Genomic DNA, 13205 nt, shown 5'->3' with positions numbered 1-13205 from the left:
CCAGCCTTGTCTTTATTGTAAAGGATTGCTTTAGCTATTCTGGGTCTCCTGTTTCTCCATATGAATTTCAGCATCGTTTTTTCTAAGTCTTTGAAGAATGACTTTGGTATTTTGATTGGTATTGCATTGAACTTGCAAATTGCTTTTGGGAGAATGGACATTTTGATGATATTGATTCTTCCAATCCATGAGCATGGCAGGTTTTTCCATTTTTTTTGTGTCGTCTTCTATTTCTTTCTTTAGTGTTTTGTAATTTTCATCATAGAGGTCTTTGACCTCCTTGGTTAAATTTATTCCAAGGTACTTTATTGTTTTTGTGGCTATTGTGAATGGGATTGATCTTAGTAGTTCTTCCTCGGCCCTGGCATTGTCTGTGTATACAAAGGCTGTTGATTTCTGAGCGTTGACTTTGTATCCTGCTACTTTACCAAACTCTTCTATGGGTTCCAATAGTCTCTTATAGGAGTTTATTGGGTCCCCTATATATAGTATCATGTCATCTGCAAACAGGGATAGTTTGACTTCCTCCTTTCCCATTTGTATCCCTTTAATTTCTTTTTCTTGCCTGATGGCTCTGGCTAAGACTTCTAGGACTACATTGAATAGCAATGGTGAGAGTGGGCATCCCTGTCTGGTGCCAGTTTTCAATGGAAATGCCTCCAACTTTTCCCCATTCAATATGATGCTGGCCTTTGTTTTATCATAGATTGCCTTAATTGTGTTGAGGAATGTTCCTTCTAACCCCAATTTGCTTAAGGTTTTCATCATGAAGGGGTGTTGTATTTTGTCAAATGCTTTCTCTGTATCTATTGAGATAACCATATGATTTTTGTTTCTCAATTTGTTAATGTGCTGGATTACATTGATTGACTTTCGAATATTGAACCATCCCTGCATACCAGGGATAAATCCCACTTGGTCCGGGTGAATGATCTCTCTGATGTGTAGTTGGATTCGGTTTGCCAGAATTTTATTGAGTATTTTTGCATCTATGTTCATCAGGGAGATAGGTCTGTAGTTTTCTTTCTCTGCTGTGTCTTTTCCGGGCTTAGGAATTAAGGTGATATTGGCTTCGTAGAAGGAATTTGGGAGGATTCCCCCTCTTTCAATCGTTTGGAATAATTTGAGAAGAACTGGGGTTAGTTGTTCTCTAAATGCCTGGTAAAATTTGGCAGTGAAGCCATCCGGTCCTGGGCTCTTCTTTTTCGGTAGTGCGTTTATTACAGATTCAATTTCTTCCATGGTTATGGGTCTGTTTAGATTTTCTATATCTTCACAGCTCAGTTTAGGAAGGTTGCATTTGTTCAGGAATCTATCCATTTCTTCCAGGTTCCCCAATTTGTTAGCATACATCTCTTTGTAGTAGTTTCTGATGATTCTTTTTATTTCTATTGTGTCAGTTGTTACATTTCCATTACTATCTTTGATTTTACAGATTTGGGTCTTCTCTCTCCTTTTTTTGGTTAGTTGGGCCAATGGTGTGTCAATTTTGTTTATTTTTTCAAAGAACCAGCTCCTGGTTTTGTTGATCTTTTGTATTGTTTTTTTGGTTTCAATTCTGTTTATTTCTTCTCTGATCTTTAGTATTTCTTTCCTCCTTTTGGATTTGGGCTTGATTTGCTGCTGTTTTTCTAGTTCCTTGAGGTGCATGGAGAGTTCATTTGTTTGGTTCCTTTCCAGCTTCTTGATGTAGGCACTAATTGCTATAAACTTTCCTCTTAGCACTGCTTTTGCTGTGTCCCACAGGTTTTGATAGGTTGTATTATCATTTTCATTTGTTTCTAGAAATCTTTTGATTTCTCTTTTAATTTCTTCGATGACCCACTGTTCATTTAGGATCATGTTGTCCATTCTCCATATATTTGCATATGGTGTAGAGATTCTTGGGTTGTTGATTTCAAGTTTCACTGCACTATGGTCTGAGAAGCTGCATGGTAGTTTCAATTTTTTTGAACTTGTTGAGGCTCCCTTTATGGCCTAGTATATGGTCAATCCTAGAGAATGTTCCATGTACTGGGGAGAAATATGTGAACTCTGAGTCTGTGGGGTGGAGGGTTCTGAAGATATCTATTAGGTCTATTTGGTCTATGGCATCAATTAGCTCAGTTGTTTCCTTGTTGAATTTCTGTCTGGTTGATCTGTCAATTGGTGAGAGTGGGGTGTTGAAATCTCCTGTTACTATTGTATTTGAGTCTATATCTCCCTTTAAATCCTTTAGTAATTCTTTCAGGTAGCCAGGCGCCCTGTAATTAGGTGCGTATACATTTATAATAGTAATGTCTTCCTGTTGGATAGATCCTTTAATCATTATATAGTGCCCTTCTCTGTCTCTTTTAATAGTTTTTATGTTAAAGTCTAGTTTGTCTGATATTAGGATGGCCACACCAGCTCTTTTTTGATTTCCATTAGCTTGGAGTATCTTTTTCCATCCTTTCACTTTCAGTCTGCGTGCATCTTTGCTGATGAGGTGTGTTTCCTGAAGGCAGCATAAAAAACACGGTCAGAGACCTACAAGTTGGATCCTCTTGTTTTATCCAATCTGCTAGTCTGTGCCTCTTTGTCATGGAATTAAGACCATTCACATTCAATGTGATTACTGTTAAGTACTGTCTTTTTCCCTTCATGTTTCCTGAAACGAGCTGTTTATGTATTTTGAACTTTGTTTGTGGGTTACTCTACATTTGCTTTTTTTTTTTTTTTTTTTTTTTTTGCAGTGAAGTTCTTGTTTTTGTATTTCTGTGTGCAGCACATCTTTGAGCAAGTGTTGTAGGGTTGGACGCGTGGATACAAATTCTTTCAGTTTCTGTTTGTCGTGGAAGATCTTTATTTCCCCTTCATTCATAAATGATAGCTTTGCAGGATATAGTATTCTAGGTTGGCATTGTTTGTCTTTTAAAACTTGAAATATATCATGCCATTGTCTCCTTGCCTGTAGTGTTTGCGATGAGAAGTCTGGGGTGAGTCTGATTGACTTACCCCTGAATGTGATTTGTCGCTTTTCTCTGGCACATTTTAGGATTTGTTCTTTGTGTGTCACTGAACTGAGTGTTGCCACAATGTGTCGTGGTGAATTTCTCTTCTGGTCTACTCTTTTCGGAGTCCTGGTTATCTGTTGTATTTGTGTGTTGTTATCCAGCTGCCTTTGTTTAAAGTTTTCTGATATTATTTCGTTGAAGACACTGTCTAATCCATTCTCTCTTTCCACTCCCTCAGGGACTCCTATTATCCAAACATTACACCGTTTGATTGAATCTTGTAGGTCTCTGACCGTGTTTTTTAATTTTTTAATTTCTTCTTCCTGCGATTGAACTGACTGTATTATTTCTGGAAGTTTGTCTTCGAATTCTGATATTCGGTCTTCTATTTCATCTGTTCGATTTCTGAGGGATTCCACGGTGTTTTTTATATGGTTAATTGAGTTTTTCAGTTCTAGTATCTCATTCTGGCTTCTCTTTAAGATCTCTAATCCTTGGGCTTGTTTTCCATTCAGCTCTTGACACTGTTTCTCATTATTTCTATGTATTCTGATTATTAATTTTCTGAATTCTTTTTCTGGCATGTTTTCAACTTCTTCTTCTGCCTCTGTTATGGTTGGTTTAGCCTGCTCCATTGGCAAATTTATATTATCTTCTATATTTTTTTGGTTTTTGGTTTTGTTTTTTGGCATTCCGTCTGGGTGATTTTTCGGGTTGATTTCCCTCTACTATAGGCTGCTGTGAGTCTCTACCAATATCCGGTGTAACCAGGCTGCTCTACACAACCCACAGGTAAACAGACAGGATGGCTGCTCTCTGCTCACTGCAGCTCTGGATCCTGTGCTTTTTCCCCACCAGGAGGCGCTATTCAGTAACTTGAGTAGTCGGTCTCAGGGCTTTGGGTTGCCCTCCCTTGAGCACCCTCAGCTCCACCTTTGGGCTCCGCCTCCGAAGGTTAGTGTGGAGGCAAAGATAGTTCTCCTTTAAGCCCGAATGTAAACAAACAAAATGGCTGCTTCCCGCCCGCTGGAGCGCCGGGGAGGCGCCAAGAGACACTGGCTTACTCAGTCTCTCAGTTAGTGTCCCTGAATCGTGCACTCTCTCCGCCGGCGCCACTCACTCTATTCCGTTTTCTATTTCCTCCCCCACTCAGTCGTGCATGTCTCAGTGTCCGTCCCAGGGTGTGTTGGGGGAGGGGCGGCGGCAGCTGTGCCACAGTGCTGGGCGAGCGCCCCGTCTCACCTCGGCTTCCAGCGCTGGTGCATACACGCTCCTGCTGGTGTCCTGAGTCTCAGGCGTCCGCGTCCTCCTCGCGTGTCCACCCTAACACCCCAGTTTCAGGAAGGGCTTAAAAACTACAAATTTTCATCCCTCTTTGAACCTTCCCTTAGTGGAGCTTCGCTGTGCTCCCTCCCTCTCTATTTCGCCATCTTCCTTCCACTCAGGATTATCATCATACTACTTTTTAAATCATAGCTGGCTACCCATGTCAATGAGCCTTTGTCCCAATGCATTAACGTTTTCTTCAAATCTATTCACTTTAAGTTAATTTAACCACAAACCCTAAATGTTATTCTTATTTTTGTATACTGTAGCCCATATAACCTAGAGTTGACTTTTTTATATAGCAAGTTAATCTTCATTAACACAAGAAGGTGAAAAATTATATATAATGGCAAGAGCTTAAGAAGTATTCATTTTGTAAAAAATCTGGACCATTGAATTATTGAACATTTTTAATTTTCTTTTTTTTTTTTTTTTTTTTTAGAATGCTGCTCTCTAAATCAACTGGAATAAACTTCCCACAAACCTAAAGTAGCCCACTTGTTCCTTATAACTCCACCATTGCATACTCAGAAGGTAAATTATCTTATTTCTTGAAAATATTGTGGTCAAATAAATTAACCTCATCTATTAGCCTCTGAAAGTCACATAAACACATAAAATTAATGTGACAATTTTACACATTATAAATCTTAAATCTCTCTGTGAATATATGGACAAAGCATAAATACTATGTGTAATTGTTTCTCAATATCCTGGAGTTTTTCTAAGCAGACAAGACTCATTAAATTTACATATTATTTATGTTTTATTTATGCACATATATATATAGCATTCCATTTATTTCAATAGGTATTATACTGTTATGACAAAATAATGATAGATGATTGAATTTAAAAAACTGGTGCCTATTTTAGAGATATTTTTATTTATTCTGCTATTTTTTGAAAGGCAGAAAGAGAGAGAGAGGCTCTGGATCAAGTTAAAGTACAGAACCAGGAATTCTATACTGGTTTCCAATTTTGGTGGCTGGGATCCAGGCACTGTAGCTATCACTTACCTCAGGAGGAAACTCAGTCACTCAGATTTGTGATGTGGGAAACCCAAATTTACAATCATCATATCAGATGCCCACCTCATAAAAAAGTAAATCATCAATGTAGATTTTCCTGTACCATGGTAAAATTTGTTGGATATGAATATATTCTAAATATAGTTAAAAGACTTTTTTTAAAAAATTGCTAAGTTATTTTTATGTAAAAGTTAGCAAAGAATTGATTTGCATGCCCTTAAAACAAGGAAGGATCTTATGTAGTCTTATGTAGTACACTTATTTAATGAATTTAGAACTAGTGAAGAGTTAAATTGACAAATGGTTTGTAGAAGCACTATGTCTAGGTAGCTCACGTGATGGCTATAGAAAGCTCTATACTGATTTTTTACACGTGGGAGCCAATAGTTCTTGTGATATTGCAACAGAACTGTCTAACCCCCTTGAGCAGAGCCTACTGCCCTTGGGTATCTACAGTATGGGGAGAGCTTTTGAGTGGATCAAGAAAAATATGTATCTAATTCCATAAAACTGTTCTTGTCATTTTAAATTTATGAAACCTTTTCCCTAAGAATAATGACATTGTAAGGATTTGAATTCTAAATCCATGTGAGACATTGTGTCTCAATAGTTGAATTATATTGTATAAGACTTATGAAAATATAGAAAAGTTTGTAAGTGAAAAAGTTAAGTTGCAATAGTAGTTCTTCTACACAATGCCTTGGTGAAGAAACAGCAGACAGCTCTTCCCCCATGCTGTTGCCTTCCAAAATTCTTAACATCAACATGCAAAAGCTTTTTTTATAATTTATATTTTAAAAATGCATTGAAGATTTTAATATCTTAAAATAATTTTGAAAATATGTGAATTGAAAAATGTAAAGATGAAAGCTTTCTGGTAGAAAAAAGTGACTATTGAAGCTGTCACTGTGGCTTAGCAGGTAAAGCCCCTGAACACAGTGCAGGCATGCCATATGGGCATTGGTTCAGATCCTGGCTGTTCCAATCCAGCTCCCTGCTAATGCCCCCGGTCATCCACATGGGAGACCCAGATGAAGCTCCTGGCTTCAGTCTAACCCAGCCCTGGCTGTTGTGGCCATTTGGGGAGTGAACCAGGGAATGGAAGACTCTCTCTCTCTCTCTTTCTCTCTCTCTGTCTCTCCCTCTCTCTGTAATTCTGACTTTCAAATAAATAAATAAACCTTAATAAAAGAAAAATGTGACTATTTACAACATCTCACAGATGTGTTCAACTGTTATCAGAATCCTAGGAACAAAATCTGTTCCTAAATTAACTTCAGAAATGAAACCACTGCAATAGGGTTCTATATATCAGCTTCCTGAGACAATTACTAAAATGTAGGATGGCTAATCAGTGTGTCTGAATGGTCAAAAAACCACTCCAGATAAGATTACAACAGAATTCTGAAAAATTCACTAAAAAAAAAAGTATTGGAAATTTTCACACTTTTTGCAACTTCCCTCATCCTAATGAATACTTCAAATATGGCAAAAAATAATCCAATTAAATTTCAAAGATAGCTCTTAGTAGATTTGTTTTGAATATCCAATTGATATACACATGTATGGATTAGTCATTACTGACAGTATATTTAAGGCAGTCCTTGAAAACATTAAGCCAATAACAGCTAATCCTGTAGTTCAGAATTTCAAAAAAAAAAAATGATGATTCTTGTCCAAAAACAAGGGTTCTGAGAAATAAATCAGTATTCATTCAACTAATAATCTTCACTAATGTTTGTTGAAGTATGATGGCAACAAATATAACTATTATTGTATATTAAATTATATTTTACTGAGAGTCTTTCCATAATATTCATCACATTTCTACTGTATGAATAAAGAAGAATTTGTGCCACAGGTAAGTAATGGAAACTTAATTGATGAAATTTATAAAATCACTTCTGAGAGCATTAGTATTTCAATAGCTATTGTGAGTCTTATAGACAGAACAATATAATGCTACAATTTGATTTGCTTATTTTGTCAAAAAGAATCTCCTGAGATCAAAAAATGGAATGGATGGAATGAGGATTACCCACTGAGAAATTTCAAACAAAATGAAACTGCTATACTCTCTTTTTCTGAAAGATAAAGTAATCCAGTATAAGAATAAATACCTGCTTCATAAATACTCACCCCCCACACATTTTACACATCAAAACTTTTTTTTCACAATTTAATTCAACCATTTATCGAATGCTAATTACTAAACATTGCAATAACCCTGGTATGAAAAAATAAAAATTCATAATTTGTGGTTTCTTCTCCCTAGCAATGTTCTATCAACTTGAATAGCAAAATACATAGATAAATACACCCTTGTATTTACAATACCAAGGTTACAAAGATAAATTAAGCATAGAATCAAATAGTGAGTGCCCTGGTACTCAACGGTACTAAATAATTCCCATGATTATAGTTGCAATCATTTACAAAGTCAAGCTTCTTATAAAAGTCTTCTAGTAATGATCTTCAAACACATAATTAAACTTTCCATTATTTAGATTCAATATGAGATATATTCAGTTAATTGGATTGTATATGAAAAACCATAAATGATGTAGCTTTGAGAGTTAGTGCAGCATGGAGTAAAAGGAAAGCTTTCTTAGACTTAACTGGGGCTTGAATTTCAACAGGGTGACTTTGGACAAATTATAACTTCATTGGAAAATTGGAATGCTTAATAGAGATTGTTGGCATATATAATGTGCTCAATTATTGCTGACAATGGTTTATCTCATTAACTTAATAAAATAATAAACTTATTTTATTATACATTGCTAATAACACGACTTAATAACTTAACTAGGATTATTTTATGGCATGAAATAATGTTTTTTCCTGAAATGTTGATATAAATTCTGTTAAATGTCATTAAGATAATATCAATATGTGCCATACTGCATAATATGAAAACCAATTATATCAGGGTAGAGGGATATTTCAGCTTTTTATTTTTATACATAATTTCAAATAAGTTTTGAAAAGTGCTTTTTTTCATTAATGGGAAACCTGTCTTTGAAATAATTACCAAATGTAGGTTATTTTGGTATAGGAATCATTCACTTATTTATTGAATAGTAATTCGAAAATATCAATACGTTATTTTACAGTTAATAGATGTATTGAAGCCATTATACTTGAACTTTAGCATAATGGTAGGCCGTATTGTCATATAGGGTGATTTATTTTTCCATGCTGCATAGCAAATTAATAATGTAAATTGTCACTCACTGTGAATAAATAAGCACCAACTTCTGTGTTGGTCAAGTTTTCATCACTATAATGAGATAAATACCTGAGACAACCTGTTTATGAATGAGAGATTTATTATGGATCACAGTTCTGGAGATTCAAGTTTAAAGATCCTTCAGACTCCACTGCTTCAATAACTGGTAACAGTATTTTTTTGTAGGCCAAGTCAAAAGATAGCTCAGATCATCAGCTTGGTAAGAGAGAGTGTGCCTGTGTCTATGTCTATGAGATCTCTTATAAAAGCCACCAAGACTTAATATCAGAGCTCTGAATTATAGCAATTTCCAATTACAATTATTGATAAGCAGTTTTTGCTGCATGTTCATAATATAATGCTTTTCCAGCTTATATTCAAGCATTCCATGGAGTGCATGGAATTGTCATATTAATCATTTCACATGCTGCTTTGTTATTTGCTAAAGTGCCAAATGAGCAAAAGAATAAATTATATAAGACCACAGGGAAACAATTTCTTAATAATGGTGCCATATCAATTTGGTTGTTTCATGAGAAAAAATAAATTCTATTTAATAAAAAATATTTCATATGCTATGTGCACCTATTTTCTATACTGCTTTTTTTATGATTTTTAGGAAATGCTCTGTTACGGCTTCATTAGTATTGCCAGCACCCCTGGGCAATAAAAACACATGAGACAATTTATGAAAATGCAATTAAGTTGGTGATTTAGTAATCCAGTACTCCAGGGCTCACTTTTTTGTATTTTATTCTCTTGATCATGGGACAGCTCAGTATGATATGGTCACTTCCAAGCATATTTTTATTACTGTCATTTTCAGTCACACAATTTTCCTGTTAGATATTAAGTTACAACTTCACATATTTAAATATACTCTAACAGTAAATCTTAAATCTAGGTTTTAAAACTAAAATCAATTAGATTCTAAAAAGCCTTTTTTGTAACTTTTTGACATCTAAAATTACAAAAGCACTCATAATCATTATGCATAGACTAGAAGTAATGAAAACTTGCCTTTTTCTTTTTTCTATTGTGATAACTCTACAGGTTTTGTATATGTATATATCTTATAACTAATTATCACTTATTTACTTTCTCTACCGAGAGTAGCATTTTCTCTTATTACATAATTAAGTGGGTTTCTTGGAGCGCTTTAAAATATTTTTATTTTTAAGGGATTAGAAGAAAACAGAAAGCTCTAAATCCCAACTTCAAAGTAAACAACTGTAATTTTCATGTGTTTCATTATGCATACACAAACACTCATACAGCTATACTCCAGTGAAGCCAAATCACTTGTTGTTTACTTATATCATCTCTAGTCATTCATCCATCAGTTTTAACAAACCAATTTGGTCTTCCTTCAATTTTCCAGTAGCATACTTCACACTCAAAATCATTTGAAAATATGTACACTTACACCAATATAGGTTTGGAGAATTATTTTTAGAAAATTGAGTAATACCAACATATTCTTCCTGAATCTTGTAATGTGCAACTGCCAAGTAGTTTGTACTTCCTGGTTCCGTAACATGTGATGCTGTAATATATCCAAAGTAAATCAATTGTTCTTATGTTGACAGATTTTTCACTTTCCTTTTCTTTTTCTTTCTCTCCAACCACATGAAAAAATTTTCTTTTCATGTATTTTAAACATTTATTTATTTACTTTGGAAGTCAGGATTTAACAGAGGGAGACAGAGAGAGAGCTTCCATCCATTTGTTCACTGCTGAAATGGCTTCAATGACCAGTGTTTGACCTGGCTTAGGGCAAGAGCCAGGAGCTTTATCCTTGTTTCCCATGTGGGTGACAGTTGCCCAAACACTTGGGACACCTTCACTGCATTTCCCAGGCCATGTGAGGGCACTGAATCGAAAGAGCAGCAGGGTCAAGAACCACTGCCTATCTGGGATGCCAGTGTCATAGGCAGAGGCTTAACCAACTGTGCCACAATGCAGGCCCTCTAAAAAACTGCCTTCTTATTAAAATAACCTTATATTGTTAGCTTCTTATATGCATGTGGATTATTTCATTGCTAAAAGTAATGGAAAAAGGAAGACCATTTTCTCTGTCTCTCTCACTGTCCACTCTGCCTGTCAAAAAAATAAAAAAATAAATTAATTAATTAAATTACATTTAAAAAGTAATATCCATTCTTTTGTTTGCATTCACCTTTTAGAAATACTGACCTTTAAAATTTTTTTTAGTAGCAGGAGGGAGGATCCTTGCAGGTGAAGGTCCCTATCCACTAGTTAATTTCCCAAATGCTCCAATGGCCAGAGGAAGAGGTCAATGCCAGGAACTGAGAACCCAATCCAAGTCTTCTGTGTGGGTGGCAGGAACCCAGTTACTGTATCATCATGACTGCCTCCCAAAGTATGCAATCAGGAGCCTTAGCCAGGAATCAAACTCATGCACTTTAATACAGGACAAAAGCATGTGAATCATCACCTAAGGGATAGGCTAAACACATGACCTCTCCTGATGCACATTTTTATCTACTTTTATTAGCATATTTTTCATCAATTGATGAAAGCTTTTGTTAGGGAACCACTCATGGAGAAAGTAATTGTAGCGCCTTTTGAAACAAAGTAACTGTAGTGCCATTTGAAAGAAACTGCGCAGTAGCACAGCTTGAAAGAAAAGTAGAAAGGTAACCACCCTACCTGGTAAGATTTGAAAATGGACCACCTAACTAGATGGCCTAACCACAAACTGTCGTTGCTATGACTACAGGACCCTGGGGGGGTTGGAATGTGGGCGGGGCTAGCCTCTAGAAACTGTCTATAAGGGGACCCTCAGACTAACCAGAGGTTGCTCAGCCTCTCTCCCTGTTCCATAGTGCCTAGTGCCCGCAGGAGTAGGCTTGAGCGATCTCTCCTCCTAGTCACCTAGAATATCAATAAAGTGTGTTTAGCTTGACCTTCCTCAGGCTCCTTGACAATTTCCTTCGCGGTAACCCGGCCAGTTCCTGAAGGGGGAGATCCTGACAGCTTTCATATTGTAGATACTGTACTTTTTCGTCTTTGTTGCATTATTTGTTATTAAGTAAATAAAATATAATTGGCTATCTGGAAGGAAAGAAAATTGAACTCCACATCTCCAAGTAATTTTATATTGATCATATATCATGCACATGTGTATTCTTTATATGTAATAAACATCCAGAGATACAGAAGGAAAGAGATATTGAGACATTTTGGATATAATGCTATGACCATTGTTGGTGCAGTTACTTTGTGTATCTTTCCCATTGTTTGTGTACTTTTCAATTTGTTTAGGTTAAGTGACAAAGGATGTGATTTTTTTTTATTTGAAAAATCAAAAGTTCTACTGATCAGTGGTCCTGAGAAGTTGTGGGTATACGAAACACCAGACATTTGACTCCTTACTTGGATAACAATTGCAATGACAGAATATATCTGATGTAACTATTTGGGAACTCTGGAGTCCATTGAAGGATCACAACTTCCAGAGCTAATTCTTAAATAGAAAATCACTATTAACTTCAGGTTAACAGTGCAGAAAATGACTGACTATACATTTTCAAGTACCATTTAACATAGGTGATTTTGTAGAGTACACAAGAGTACACAGCTACATCACAGAGTGTAAGACTTGGACTCTCAATGATTTCCTGACTTTTTTCTGATTGCATTGTATGAGATTCTCTCTCATGAAGTCTCATGAGATGTTTTCATTTTGCAAATCTTTCTATTCATTGTGAATTTAGATTTTTTAATTTTTTTTCATTATAGCATTGGGTTGCTACACTGAAACTAGGCCTTAAAATGCAAAAAAGCAGCTCTTTTGACCTACATTATTTTTAGTTTTCCTACTGTTTGCCTAGATGGTCCCCAGTTTCCTAAGGCATACTACATTTCTATTAAGACTAGAAACATTCTCAAGAAATTTTCCTTCTCTGTGAAATAACACAGAGTAGTTTCCCAATATCCATAGTGCATATCTGAACTGTACTCCCCAGCTATTGCTAACTTTATTGTAAGTACATGATTGTTGATTCTAGTATCTGTTAGAAAATAATTTGGACAGCACTGACATTTTAAAGGTTATATTTACTAAGATTGGTTGTCACACTAACAATAAAATAATAAGAAAGATAAAAGGGCTATAAAAATCCTAGCTTTAAAATAACTAGATCTATAAAATACCATGTGCTTCTTCAGTTTGTATACGACCCTTTGAAGTCTTAGCAAAGGAGCAAGAATTGTATGAAGTGACAAAAATGAAGACTCATCAAATACACTTTAGAAACATGGACTTGAACTAGTGTTCCAAAATGGAAATGAATTATTTCTGATCCTACACTGAATATGGATTCATATAAAACAAACTAAAAAGATATGGCAAATCTTCAAGAAGGTAGAATTAGTAGTGGATGCTTTGGCACCAGCTAGTTAAGCCACTGCTTGGAATGCCTGCATCCCATATCAGAGTGACTGCCTCTGCTTTTGACCCAGCTTCCTGCTAAGGAGTATCTTGGGAAGCCACAAGTACTTCTGTCCCTTCCACCCACGTAGAAAAGCTGTATGGAGATCCTAGATTCAGCCTGACATAACCCTGGCTGCTTAGGGCATTTACGTAAACAAAACAGTTTATGGGAGATTGTGTGTG

At 35.8% G+C, this 13205-nt stretch overlaps 1 long non-coding RNA gene across 1 annotated transcript in view; it reads left to right on the top strand.

Moving 5' to 3' along the window:
• LOC103352404 (uncharacterized) overlaps window positions 1-13205 on the top strand; it is a 136518-nt gene that overhangs the window by 53549 nt on the left and 69764 nt on the right. Inside the window, exon 4 of the long non-coding RNA XR_011386853.1 lies at window positions 4744-4835. This is a non-coding gene — a long non-coding RNA (uncharacterized lncRNA). The remainder of the gene's footprint in view (window positions 1-4743; window positions 4836-13205) is intronic.

The sequence above is a fragment of the Oryctolagus cuniculus genome, chromosome 2, assembly GCF_964237555.1.
Source record: "Oryctolagus cuniculus chromosome 2, mOryCun1.1, whole genome shotgun sequence".
NCBI lineage: Eukaryota > Metazoa > Chordata > Mammalia > Lagomorpha > Leporidae > Oryctolagus > Oryctolagus cuniculus.
The sequence above is the reverse complement of the archived record's forward strand: the minus strand, read 5'-3'. Positions and strand labels throughout refer to the sequence as shown.